The sequence below is a fragment of the Gymnoscopelus braueri genome, assembly GCF_963280865.1.
Source record: "Gymnoscopelus braueri genome assembly, chromosome: 3".
NCBI lineage: Eukaryota > Metazoa > Chordata > Actinopteri > Myctophiformes > Myctophidae > Gymnoscopelus > Gymnoscopelus braueri.
The window spans coordinates 17,397,288-17,412,617 of record NC_137612.1 but is presented as its reverse complement, the minus strand read 5'-3'; the positions used below and the strand labels follow the sequence as shown (position 1 = coordinate 17,412,617).

Genomic DNA, 15,330 nt, shown 5'->3' with positions numbered 1-15,330 from the left:
ACTCACAGGTCTGTTGTTCTTTACAGAGCGGGATTCCCTTCAGATGATGAATTCACGTTTACTGTAAGCCTGATTTATACTACGTCATACAAGCTCACAACGCATCGCCATAGAGCAGTGCGTAGCAAGGTGCGTGACACCACTGTGGCGAAGTTTAAATAAAGCTTGCCAGCAGAGAGGCAATGGGGACTGGGGAGGCGGGCGCGTTGCCTGTAAAGAGAGGCAGGCACTCTGGAGAGAGGGAGAGAGAGAGAGAGAGGACAGAGAGCAAAACACTCAAAGCCTTTAATAAAAATCAATATGCCTGCAATATTGCGGCCATTTTTGGTATTGTGGTATTGGAAATGATATCTAATATATATATATATATATATATATATATATATATATATATATATATATATATATAATCTAGGTATTGTAGTGAAGTTAGAAATTCCAGTATTGTGACAGTGCGTTTTGAAGAAAACACAAACTCTAGTCTGGCGGAAATGGGCAGGGCCTATATGGGGAGTTGTATCATGATCCAAGGAATCCAGGTACAATCCTTTTGATTGTACAACCTATGGTTCAAGAGTCATGGGCCAAAACATAGCCTGTTATAGCACCACCATGAGGCCGATTCAAAGAATCTGTGGTGGACGTTCTTCCTTAGCCTACTGGGAGTATGCGTTCAAAGTTTCATGTCAATCGGTCCAGTGGTGCCCGAAATTAGCTGCTCACAGACAGACAGACAGACGGACGAGGACGAAGCATAATCCCCGCCCCCAGCCGTTCCGGCTTGGCGGAAATAACAAGCAGCTACTTTCCATTACTTTACTTGTTGCAGCATGCATCTTTGTTTATACATTTAAAAAAATTGATAAACCTGGAAAACCTTATCACCAGGAACTGGCTCAAGACTGATACACCGGACTATAAACAGTGGAGAAACATAGTGGTCAATATTCAGGACATGGAAAAGTTACGTTCAAACTGAGAATAAGGGAAGATCTCTATGAAAAAAGATGGGGAAAATGGTTAATATATATACTCCGAAAAGGAGAGATGTGAAACTGTAGGAAAACAAGGTACATGCGCACCCTCACAAAGGTTATAATTATTTAATTTACTTTATTATATTTTAATTTATTTTTTGTTTGTCTTTAAGTATGTATAATTGTCTGACTGTTATGTTTTATATGGTTTTATTTTTTGAAGTGATATATGTAACTGTTTTGAAAATATCCTCAATAAAAACAAAGTTATAAAAATTTTTAAAAAAACTGGAAAACCTTGAGCGAACCACATTTGTTTGGTCAATGTGTCTCAACATATGTTACAAAACGGGTTAGCTGTTCTTCGGTGAGAACTGAAAAGCTCATTGGCTGTTGCCTTTCACGGACATGACAGCCCTCCCCTAACGAAAAGAAAATCTAATAGTTTTGATGTTATCACAACAGTGTTAGCAGCTGTTAACACCACTCACGGTCATGGTTGTGCTCTATGACATGCCTATAATGCTCTGTGATATTCATACGATACGTAAATGAAGGCCAAGACTTAAAATCCTAGGGAAGGGGTGTACATGGCATGCTGTATAACTGGCATGCTGTATAACTGGCAAAGACATCTTCCAATGCCTAACATGGACAAACTTTCCCAGCAGCAATGAGACAGACCGGCCCAAGCATGCTTGCTCACAGGAAGTTATAGACACACCCACGGGTCCCACGCAGACGCACAGCATATGCTGAACTAAAGGGAGTCGTGTAGCAGGTCCCATAGCAGCAGGTCCCACATGATCAACGAGGACTGGAGGATATATCCACTCCCCCCCTCCGCCACCACAACCTTTGTTCTCTCTTTGTTCGCTCTGTGTGCGTTATCCATCTCGCCTCGGGCCATCATGATGTCTGGGAAAGCTCCATGATTGAGGACACGGACTCAGATTCCAGCCTTGAGATTGACCTCCAGTCCTCCACACCCCTTTTTAATCGCCATCAATAAGTCTCCATTTCTCCATGGCAACAGTGACTTTAAGCATCCTGCTCATCATCACCATGGTGACTTCGGCGTCAGACAATGATGACCAGGGAAAGGCCCTTGGTGAAATGTCACTGTCGTGACCTCATTTTGACCTGGCTGCATATCTCTGACTCGGCTATCAACAGTAGGCTAAGGATGAGTACCTTTCACATTTGAACCGATAGGGTACCTGGAATACGATACGGTACCAAAAGCGGTAGCTTTTTCTGTGCTTTATTTTTGTACCTTTTTTGGTATTTGACACACCATAGTTATTACGGCAAGTTTTTATTTCTCCTTTTCTTTAGACTGGAGCAGGCGGAACTACAGACATCTGTAGAAGAACGAGACTACTTTTCCTTTTTTGATACGATACTGAAAAAGGTAAAAAATTTGCAGATAATTTCTATCTCGCTGTTTTTCTATCACTCAGATGTTCAGTGTTCAAGAGTACCGGAATTTGGTAAAGTTAACTGGTATTCGGTAGTACAAACATTATTCGGTCGGTAGTCGGTACTGGTTAAATCCAAAGTTTGGTACATCTCTCTCTCTCTCTTGTGAGTAATTTGATAGTTTCATAGTCTCTACTTATTTCCTCTTGTCCAAATCTCTCTGTTCCGTCTCTATTATTCTTTCCCTTCCACATAGCGTGTTTCTGAGTTAAATTAAGACTTTCTCTTGATCAAAGTAAAAAGCAATCAGCCCCCGATTGGAAGCGTTGCGTCATATGCCGGTCTGCTCCGGGCCCAAATTCTTTTAATTAAAGTTCAAAGCAAAGCTCATCTGGGGCCTGAATCTTATCACTCAGCCAGGCATCAAAAACACAAACAGAAATAGGCAAATTGCATCTTCAGAGGTGAACCAACATACTGACCATGTAATGGCTGAGGAAACAAAACAAACTAGAAAAGTGCACTGCTCAGAGCACAGATCCCTCATTTGTGGTGGCGGTTCTTCAATGGCCTACTGGGAGTGTGTGTGCAAAGTTTCATGCCAATCGAACACTGCGTTCATGATTTGTGCCATTTTGTGAAAAACGGGCCCCTCCTGCAAACTTTGAAAAGCAATCATAGCCAATCGGAATGGAATCTGAAACATCTGACAGATACGTCTTGATCACACTACAGAGATAATGTGTGCCGATTTGCGTGTCTGTCTGTATAGTAGTCGTATAGGAGAAGTAGCAAAATATTTGTTTTGCAAAACGTCTGCAACATGGTGGCGCTATAACAGAGACTCTGGTTTCATGTGCAAAGTTTCACGCCGATAGGTCCAGCTGTGCCCAAGATTAGCTGCTCACAGATGGACGGACAGACAGACTCAAAGGAGCGAAAACATAATCCCTCGCCTTCGGCCATTCCTGGCAGGGATACAAATCTTTATACCCATTGTATGCAGTTATGGCTCTACTACTACCAGTAGTCTTCAAGTCCACTCCACCCAAAGCTACATTACTAGAAATGTCTCTCTTTCCAAGCCAAGACACTATTTACAGTGCCCAGTCTTCAGAGGCAGTAATCTGCGTCTCAGTAAAACTCAACGAGTTCTTAGTTCCAGATTATTGATCTAAACCGGGCCATTTGGTAAGAGAATTAGAGGCGGCAAATCTCTTGGCTTGGCATTTTCACTTCCTCCCCCTTCAGGGCACAACCACTGGCCAGGAAAGACCTCATGTTGTAATTTATTCAAAGACAGATGGATACAAACAAAACTGGCGTAAACCATAAAAGGAATGTACTTTATCAAGTTATTTATCATAACCTAGTCAACCACTGACCTGATATAGAATGGATCCTGCATTGATGCACTCAGCGTAAGGAACCAAGCGCGCTCACAGACACACATACATGCGCACACACAGCTCCCTGTGCTCCCAGTCTACTTAATTAAAGGTAGGACAGAGTGTTCTCTTGAGGCACCATCAACATGATCGTCACTGCTCATATTTTAGCTCTCATGATACAGGCAGTCGGATCCTTTTTCATCTTCTGAGAAACAAGAACACCAATGATCATGACAAGACCATTTTGTCTACTGTGATATACCCAATATATCCCACATTACACATCCATTAAAGTCCTGGCCCAGGTTTACATACCGGAATAAAATGTCTCTACTTAAAGTAGGCTGACACTAATCCTACTGGGACAGTGCATATCAAAACACATAATGCAAGGATATGAACAGTGTGGGTGCTTATCTTTCTGATGCACGGCTCATATGCAAGAAACCAACTCAGAGTAGCTATTTCAAGCCTGGTATTAATAACACCACCACCACCTCCTTTTGTGAGCCTCTTCTTGGATCCCTCCATGAATAAAAGGACTAACATATGCCGTGTTGTTGTACTTGACTAGGCCTAATCCTGTACAGTTGTGGAAAGACAAAACGTTGCACACAGACGCGCACACATTTAATATCCTGAGCCTTGAGCAATAACTCAATACAAGTAATAAAACATAACACGCAGTTCAGGTCACGCTTGGATGCTGAATGAATACTGGGTACAGCGGATGAAATCAAGATATGAATGAATGAATTATGCACACATGCTCATGGGACATGTGACAGGTAATAAAACCCTGACCTTGAACTGTTCTGTGATGTCCCTTCTCTCACAGTCAAGTTTCTCGGCCTGCATGTTACTTGCACATAGACAAGTGAAACACATTTATATATTTTTTTAAATAAAATATATATATATATATATATATATATATATGCCTTCTGCTTATATGACACTGCTGTAAAGATATGTCTGCTGCTCTTGCACATTTTGACACTGCTGCTAAAGAGATCATACCAGTCTTTTTTTTTATCATAGGTTTATCATACTGTTCCTGCCGTTCTACCTGTACTTTAACTTTATTGAGTATCCCGACCTGAAAAAGCATTTTCTGGAGAGACGGGAACCCCTGTTACTGGACAAACACTATAACAATGATTGCTATCAGAATATAGAGCTTTAACTTTGAACAAAATAAGTTTATTGTGTGCTTGTCTGTGTGCAAAAAAGGGAGCCCCATCCACCACTCCCTAAATTCACTACGCACTGGGGACAGACTCTGGCACATTCACAAACTCTCACACACCATCTCAGACCCGCCAAAAAGTGTGCCGCTGCAATACACTCACCTCAAATCACCAGTATGTACATTACAAGCCCACAAATGGGAAGCATATCATGCACATAAAAACACTCCCTTCTGCTGCATGGCTACTTACAGCAAGACCAATTTAGGCATAACATAAGACGCTCTCATTACTCTCTGGGGGCTTTTATAGAATTGCATTAATCCTTGCGCGGCCACTTTATCTACTAATGGTCTTATGAGATAAAAAAAAAGCATCTGGTCATACTGATTTATAGCCTACTATCCATTAGCATCATCAGCATGCTTCACCTTCTATCGCTACCTCTGCCTCACACACATACATGGCACATACAGTAGTACACCACACATACAAGCCTGTTGGCTTCCTTACTATGGTCCACATTTTGCAGTGATTTCCAGGATAACTTCATGCCCAAATGGCTGTGGGCTGGTCTGCAGACCAGCCCACAGCCATTTTTCCCCTTTCATAAAGTAAGGTTTCAGTCCAGCAACCTGGAAACTCAATTTAACCATTACATCAAACAAGAAAACTAAAGTAGCAGCTATGAATCATACAGTGCGTGCGATATGTGATGCAGCCTCTGGAGTGTCTTTGTGGGGGCAGGTTGTACACGAGTATGTGAGCTACAGTACGAGTAGTACTGTATGTCGTTACTCGTTGCCATGTTTTTTCATCAATAGAACATCCATGGCATGGCCTCAGTCAACTAGCCTCTATTTTGGTCTTCATGCATAAATTATGGAGAGTTCCATGCATGCACTAAGCTACATATCAATTTTAAAGGTGATAACACATTGCTACAGGCGCAGGCGCCTTAAAAAAACACCTTGGCAAAACAGCGCATCGGCAAAGCAACGAGGTGCGCCTGTGGAGCAGGTTAGGCTTAGGGTAATCATAATACAGAATCGTGTGGGAATTGTATTTATTCAAGTTACTGGTCTAATAAACTTGTGTCTGCATTTGCCATTGTCCCAGTGTTCCTACCACATCTACCAACATCAAAATAGGACGAAATGGTGCGACTCTGCGCCATGCACTGAATAAGTGAGACTATTTAAACTTGTATGTCCAAAAACTCAACTTCTAGAAAAATGTGACATGCAGCGAGTGTGAGTTTGTTAAATGTAATTTGATTATTATAAGTGCTGCTTGTGTCGACTACTTGCCTTGTGTTCTCTCCCCAATCTGAGGAACAGATTGAATTCACAGTAGGCTTTTGCACAGATCCTTGGCTTTTAACACTGCAGTGATATACAGTACTGTAGACACTCACAACTCCTCGGCTTCCAAATAAGCCCTGTAAGGCAAAGCTGCATCTGATAGTGATGATTAACGGGGAACTTTGCCTACATCTACATCACTCTATTGTTGTGAGGACTTGGAAAATGGAAATATCACATAAAACTTTTGTGTTCTGCGATATCTGTGATTTGAGAGCTAGTGCTGGAAAATCACCACCAGTACAACTCATTATCGCTTTACATAGACTTTTCAAATGTGTAAAGAACGAGCTCACGGCAAACAGAGCGCACTGGGAAGTGTTCCATCAGAATTTCATGTCCTCACATCACAATAGGAATGGATTCACATTAAATATCATTTAAGTTGCTCTTTGGGATGGAGGTTGGACCAGTAACAAAATGGAGACACAGACAACAATCTGGAGGGTGGCAGCTACATGGCAATGCATCATGGATAAATCAATACAAACAGGTTTCACATCACATGAATTCTGTAGGCAGATGAATCAAAAGAATCCAACAATAATATACTACTAACTGCTACTACTACTAAAGAGCAGACAACAGATGGATGACTCCCGATAAATCTGCTGTGATCTATAAGATGGGGTCAGAGAGAGGTGTGAAGCCGGATAAATGATTTGCTGTTGACCGGGCTTCCCTTGGTACAATCTGGCTATAAATCCGGGCAGAAAGGCTCGGCCTGTGGCCCCCTGCGCTCTGCACCGCTAATAGACTACCTGCCTGCCACTGCTCCGCTTTAGGGCTGTGTTACCTGCCCACTCGTCTATGGGGATTTCCCTCGCTGCCACGCTCACTCGTGCAGATAGTGGAAGTAGAGAAGGAGGGAGGAGTGGGAGAGAACAAAAGAGAAACGATGCGAGACAAAAAGAAATGGCTGAGCGTGGATCCTGAAAGACAGCTCTCTGACGTAGATGTATGGTACAGTACAGACCACCTGGCTGTGGCCTCCTGGCCAGGTGATAGATGACGAGGGCCATCTGGTGCAGCCACCAGCCACCAACACAACAGCAGCAGTACACTATCGCACAGCAGTCGCAGATAACCATCTCATACTCTACTCTCACAATTACATCACCAAGCTATAGACGACTTCAAAACGTAGTATAATAAATTATAACGACATGAAAACCCTTCAACCCCGAGATGATACATTTAACCCATTCAATCTGGGAACGCATCTGTGTCATTTTAGATTTTAGCTATAGCCATTATTTTCAAAAATATATACACAGCTTGTAGATCTGGTGTTTTTGGCAAGTGAAATACACATGCGATGGATACAAACTGAACTTCTGTGAGAGTGAATAAAGTATTTCTCATGTGTAAGTGAGAAGAAGAAAGTAGTTTTCCAAGTTTAAACAGCGATGCCCTGGAACGAGATAATAATAGTATGGCAGTACATATAGAACTATATAGATTGTTCTACTGAACAATTACTCACAGTTGCTGAGGAGAAAAAATAAGTTGTTTGAAGCAGGAATGCAGGACACCGAACAAGTTATCCGATATATCGATTAAGGGGGAAAAAAAAACACACCCAGTGTGAAGTGGGCGGTGTGGTAGGGCTGCACGATTCTTGCTAAAATGAGAATCACGATTTTCATCCATAAGAATTGAGATCACGATTCTCACACAATTCTCTTGTAAATATAAAAATATATGGCATAAAAAAAAAAAAATCGTCATAATTTAAAATCGAGATCGCATAGGTGTCTGAATCGAGATCACGATCTTTTTTCGATTAATCGTGCAGCACTACGGTGTGGTCACAGTGGTCATCACAGTGATGGAAGTTCACTTAAAGAAAAGTTATATTGTGGACCAACCATTGTACACCCCTAACTTAAAAAAAACATAAGTGTTTTTTTTAAGTGCAAGTCCTATTTATAGGGCTATGCACATGTGTCATGTTTCACTAGCCAATCACAGTCCTGAATAGACTGTGATTGGCCAATCACGGTGCAGGGCTAGGGGGGTACACTGGTGGCCAATCACAGCGCAGGATTGGGGGGTGCAAATATCCAAACCTCACATATAGGGCGGTTTCACCGCCCAAAAAGCAGATATAAAAGCTCATAGCGCGCAGCACTTTGTGACTCAAATCTTTGCTTCTCGGGTTTCCCTGGAAAAACAAAATACATATCATTTTGGGGGTCCTTGACATGAAAAAGTTTGAGACGGCTGGTACAGGTCTTTCTACTACCTCTCTAAAAATAAAATAAAAGGCCCAGCACACAGAGATGATACTGTATAATGGTTAAGACTCATTAATAATACATCAAAGGTGTGTTGCAGAATGTTTGTGCATGAAGCAGTGCCGAGCTGCCTGTTGCCCAGCAGAAAGAGAGCCTCTGTTCTTAGACTCATCCTAGAGGCTGCGCTGGCAGTCACAATGACTGATTAACGACAACTCAATTTCCCAGAGAGAGGCCGAGCTGAGCCCTCCACCTCATTACAGCACCGACGCCTTCCCTCCCAACTCCTCTTCTCAGAGGTCGGCCATGTCCTTGGCAACCATGGCAGGCCACCAGCCCCGGTGGCGCCATGGAGATCGAGTAACTTTATCACTTTACATAAAGCAATTCTCTGGTCATCATGACAACCCCAACAAATTGGAATGCACCACCAGTCAACATAGCTGTACTTGCCATTTAACAGACGCAATACTGAAAACATACCGTTTTGATAAAGAATAGGGGAAAGCATAAATATAGGCTAGGTCTAGTTGATTGATACCACTGTCAAGGGAGGTGATTCATATGGGTGATTGTTGACCTTTAATTGTAATGAGAAAGCCAGGAACAAGGTCTTCGAGAAGCTAAAAACATCACACCCACCCTCATTGGTCTGTTGAGTTCAAACTTGTCAACATGAAAGAAGTGCAAGGATGAGACTTGATGATTCTACAAGCTTGGGCTATGGTAGCTCCATAAAGAACCTCTCACTCCGCTATACAGCTCCGAGATGAGGTTCTATGTCGTTACCTTCCAGAATCGGGTGAACGTCCGCCAAGGCTCCGCTGTTTACCCTTTTGTATACGTCGTATCCCAAAACTAATGGTAGATTCCAAGCCGCACGGATGTTGTTTGGTTCGGCGCATAACATTTTAGGAACGGAGCGAAACTACACGTTTAAATCGCTTATTCAGTCAGCCTGTGGCCATGTTTCCCAATGTAGCCAAACCGGGAGCAGTACTGGCAGCGGACGTAGGGGGGTTTTCCGGGTTGAATGGGAAACATGGCCACAGGCTGACTAAATAAGCGATTTAAACGGGTAGTTTCGCTCCGTTCCTAAAATTTTATGCGCCGAACCAAACTTTAAACATCCGTGCGGCTTGGAATCTACCATTAGTTTTGGGATATGACGTATACAAAAGGGTAAACAGCGGAGCCTTGGCGGACGTTCACCCGATTCTGGAAGGTAACGACATAGAACCTCATCTCGGAGCTGTATAGCGGAGTGAGAGGTTCTTTATGGAGCTAGGGCTATGGATGTTTTGTACCTCATTCACGAAACTATCCTTAAATATCTACTACATTTTGTTGTAGCCCTCGCTGCCCTCATAAATAAAGACCGCAGTTGGGTTCATGAAATGTGTGTACATCAGCCTTGATTTGTGTGCAAAACAGTCCATACACAGGTTTATCGAATGCTGCTCGTCTGTACACTGGTTGCAACCCATTTAACACCACAAAAAAGGTGCAACAAGCCTAACTCTATATATCACAACGGTGTCACTAGTCAATAAGAACAAATGACAAACTGACAACACAGCTTGTAGATCTGGTGTTTTTGGCAAGTGAAATACACATTTGTGAGAGTGAATAAAGTATTCTCATGTGTAAATGGGAAGAAGAAAGTAGTTTTCCAAAGTTTAAACAGCGATGCCCTGGAACGAGATAATAATAGCATGGCAGGACATTATATAGAACCATATAGATTGTTCTACTGAACAATTGCTCAGTTGCTGAGGACAAAAAAAATTAAGAAAAAAAGTTGTTTGACGAAGCTAGATGCAGGACACCGAACAAGTTATCCGATATATCGATTAAGGAAATGCATCCTAGCATTAACATATCCTATCTATTCTATCCAGCCCTAAATCGGGAATACACATATTTTATTCAGGCTGCATGCAAGTGGTACCAGTGCTTTAAGATCAAATATGATTGTAAGCATGTTGAATATTGCCTCCGATAGCTCCATATTACAATGTTGACTGTTTTGGTAGATTTTTCGTTTGGTGTTTCCCTGGGGAATGTAAACACCACCAGTGCAAGATGAAACGGATAACCCTCAACACCACCGGTACTCTTCTTAAACTAGGCTAGTTCCGGGTAATCCAAGATAAATCTGGGTCTTTTGTTGGTCAAAATACCTTGTTTCATCTCTTCTCTTCACAGACAGTCCCTATTCACTACAAAGCTACACTCACTCACTCAGGGATGGAGTGATGGAGTGCCATTCACTGGTATTTTGTTTGTGGTGTATCACTTCTATAAATAGAAAACAAGCTGCACAGAATGGAAACAGCCTGAGAAGGCAGGCTACTCAACCAACTAGGGCATAATTTGGACTTGCCATTTTCTCCATTTCAATTGCGTCCATGAATGAAAGAAAATGAAGACAGATCGAGTTACCCTCCAGCAGCAGTGTGATCTAACAGTTTGGCATGCCAAGCAAACGACTGTGTCGACTGTATGCCACTGACATCTTGCACAGGCAAGCTGCTGAATGCCTCTGGTCATTCAAAGCGGTGCCTCTTAACACTGGTCCTCGTAGGGGTGTGCCGATACACTAATTTCACCAAACGATACGATACGATATTTGGCTCACAACTTCGATACGATTTCGATACGATACGCACTTTTTTATTATGAAAATATATGGGGGAGAAAAAATGCAAACAAATAATTCTGTTTTTGCATTATTCAGACGCAAACTTGTAGCTTTTCAGCTACAATAGCCGTTTTGAATCCAAATAGGGCAATAGCGTAACACCTGACCCAAAAAAAACAACATTTTGTCACCCTTTTCACCTCGGGGCTGTTTGCATGCCTGATTATTATTATTGTAAAAAAAAAAAAAAAGTTTTTTTTTTAAACGATATTTTTTTCCCCCAAAACGATACATATCGTCACGAAAACGTATCGCGATATATCGCGGGACGATATATCGGCACACCCCTCGTCCTGGGGACCGAAAACACTATTGCTTAAATAATAATACCTGAAATGTATTTAGCGCTTTTCTAAGTAGTCAAAGTCGCTTTACATAAGTGTGTGGGGGACTGTCAAATCTATCAATCTCAAACTTGGTCAAATTTACAACCGAGCCAACAGCTGAATGCATTTTTTTTTAAGCTTCAAAAGTGCCCCTCCAGTATGAAAAAAATAACTAAACTTTACATTCATTCTCCTCCAGGCTGTCCACAGGTAGTGCGGAAAACCTGGGGAAGAGAGGATAGAGGATATATATAGTCCCATATCACAATATAAATTATGGCTGTATCAATATCAGCCAGCTATAGATAAATTAAATACCACCGACCCAGCTATAGGACAAAACTTAAGACCTTTTTATAAACTCCTGATACTTTTACAACAAAATACACTGCTTTACTTTTATCATAAAATCCCTGATGTCATTAGTAATCAGTATATGCCCATATATGGGAATGCCGCCTTTTGTGCCCATATATGGAGCCGACTGATTTGTTTGCGCCTGATAACATGACGACACATTGTGTGTGCGTGACAACGTGGTACGCCCACCGGTGCTCCCTTAAGCCAATTTTAATATAAAGGATAGGATTCCGGCATATCAATGACACCAGTCATCTCCAAATTTGTGCACGCTTTCAGCCCGATCCAAGCCCTATTGACTTCCATTATAAAATGCAAGTTAAATATTTCAAAACGTATAAAACATGTGAAAAACAACCATGTTGGCCTACTGGCAGTGTGCACAAGAAACGTGGCACCAATAGGTCCAGTAGTTTAGCTCAGGACAAACAGACAGACACACACACACACACACACACACACGTAGACAGCTAGCCTCCTACAGCAGTGGTTCTCAAACTTTTTCATGTCAAGGACCCCCAAATTGACACTTATTAGGGACCCCCATAAGAGAAGATTTTTTACGGCTCTAGCAGTGATTCTCAACCATTTTAATTTCAAGGACCCCCAGTTTGACATGCATTAGGGCTACGGACCCACATTTAATGGCATTTCTATCACTTGGACCGCAATTTATATTGTAAAATCTATGTCAATTTAACTCTGAGAGTGTACAAATGGGTCCATTTGGTTCCATTTGTACACTCTCAGAGTTATAGACCCATAAGGGTCCATTTGGTGCCTAATCTATCATTTAGCTGGGGACCCCCTGGAACTCCCTCAAGGACCCCTGGGGGTCCCCGGACCCCACTTTGAGAACCAATGTCCTACAGAGCCACACCATAAAATGTGAGTTAAAGTGAGTTGTAGAGTGATGTACATCCCTGGAAATTGGTCAGTCAGGTGCGACAATGGCTTGCAATTACTGGAAACCTTTAAGTTAAGAGGTTATCCTGGAACAGAGATGTATGCATCAGCTGTTTTTGTTCTAAAAGCACCAAGCTGCTGTGCAAGGCTTGTTCTGTAACTCTAGTCCTCCTGACAGAGCTTGTATTACAGACACACTTCAGTTACAAAGACAAAACAACAGTGGAGCTCCAGTATAGAAGGCCAGGCTGTGTATTATTCACATACTGAAAATTAGGCTATCTACATCTACATCAGACCCACACATTTATTCACAGCAGCCTTGCTGTGGTTGTAAATAATGACAATAAATGATGGCCAGTTTTACCAGTTAAGAATCAGGGATGAGCTGTTGATAGTTGATACAAGCCATTTGTTTTGAGCTGTGAGAAATGTTTAAGTCAGAGGCCCGACTCCAAGCTTGCAGCTTGTTTTGCCCTCCAGCACTGATTGACAGATCTATAGGCTGATGCTGAGGTGAGAGTGAACACAGGGCTTGCTGACTGTCAAGTAGCTCTGTTTAATTACGACCGTCGACAGGCATCTCTCCACTGGACATTATTTCCCAGCACGTATTCCAGAGAATTCCCCTTGGAAAACCTGTTCCATATACGGTAGGCACCCACTGTAAAAAAGCTGTCTCATTAGCTTAATTACATTGGCATACTACTAGGCTATATTAGTCTATCATGGATGTGCTTTTTATGCTTTTAACTTTAAAAACCACCAAACATGAGCCAAACGTTACCAGGTTTGCAGGTAATGTCCCACCAATGCATGGCGCAATCAGCAACTTTTGATACTCCCAGCAGTTAGGCATTTACCTTTAGGCCCTCTTAATAGTTAGGACCAAGTGTGATAATTAACCAGGCTGGGACTTCTTCCAAGGACATGGACACACCAACCAACCAATACCATCCACTATCTTCTCCTCACTTATAGCCGTGGCAAACAACCTTATATAAAAGCATTTATCTCTAGGCCTACACCGTTTCTTTGTTGTGGGTCAAAACAAACGCCGGTTATTTTCTTGTTGTGTAAACTGTATTCTAGGGCATGCTGATAATGTGACCCCGATGAGATCATTGGGGGAGCTACATTATCACCTTTAAGTAAAACACCTGATGATGCCCACTCCACTCCAAACCATTCCGCCTGTGACCTTCGCATGGCGACGAGTGACAATGTCATGGGCAGCATTGTGTGTAGTATGTGGTAGCGAGACGGAATCCCCAAGCCCACGTCTCATCTGTCAGTATAGTTAGCATTCTGCTGAGAGGGGTATATATGGCGTATAGAGGGCCTACTTACAGGTTTCCTCACCTAACTTCGGATAGGAAACGCTCATTACGGATGAATGTAGGTAGTGTGAAGAGTCGTGACAGAACGTCAACGAGGCCTTGTTGAGTCTCACAGATCATTATACCTCAAGTTACAATTAAAACTAAAATGTGTTCAATGACCTCTTTGTATTTAGACAAACCTCAAAACAACGTAGCGTATATTGTCGCATGACCCGGCGATGCAACAATTAACTCCCGTTCGATTCTTTCAGTTATACGGACCCGCTTCGTTGACTCATTTGTATATATGGTTACGTATCGTCGTTGAACCACCAGTGTGTGCGAAGGAGAACCCTGTTGGGTTTCATCATGAGCGATTCACTTTACAAAGAGCAACACCATCAGACTGGGCAAACAGCGATCTGTGATTATCTCTCCTCCTGTGTGGCATCGGATCGAACACACCTGTTAAGTCGCAAATCCCTCAAATATACAGCCTCGGAAATTATTTCTTTAGACTTACCGCCTTGAATATAATAGTATCCACTGGATTCTGGTCAATTCCTCTCGGGGGTTTTATATGAAATGATAGCGACACACTCCAGTGCACTCAGTACGCTCTAGTCCTGCCTGCTGCTTCCTCCCTCAACTAGTATTTCAATCGTCACAATGTGGGCGGAGCTACACATTGCGTCCTTATAGACATGACGGAGGACATGCCCAGTAGCGCCCAGTAAGCCAGTGCGAATCTTCTCCAACGCCCCCTAGAGGATAGATGAAGATATATATAGGGTCTTCAACAGGGGGGTCCTCAGTTATACCAGTGGTTCTCAAACTTTTTCATGTCAAGGACCCCCAAATTGACACTTATTAGCCCGCGAGCCCCCATTTCAAAAGATATGCCAGGGACCCCCATAAGAGAAGATTTTTTACGGCTCTAGCAGTGATTCTCAACCATTTTAATTTCAAGGACCCCCAGTTTGACATGCATTAGGCTACAGACCCCCATTTAATGGCATTTCTATCACTTGGACCGCAATTTATATTGTAAAGAGTGTACAAATGGAACGGGTCCATTTGGTTCCATTTGTACACTCTCAGAGTTACAGACCCATAAGGGTCCATTTG

The 15,330-nt window shown here is 42.4% G+C and overlaps 1 protein-coding gene across 2 annotated transcripts in view; it reads right to left on the bottom strand.

Annotated features, from left to right (window-relative positions):
• ndrg3a (ndrg family member 3a) overlaps positions 1-14,863 on the bottom strand; it is a 52,306-nt gene extending 37,443 nt beyond the window's left edge. For both annotated transcript variants that reach the window (XM_080421059.1, XM_080421060.1), the window contains exon 1: positions 14,726-14,863. The gene's annotated coding sequence lies outside the window, so the exon portion shown is untranslated. The remainder of the gene's footprint in view (positions 1-14,725) is intronic.
• Between the last annotated feature and the right edge of the window lie 467 nt (positions 14,864-15,330).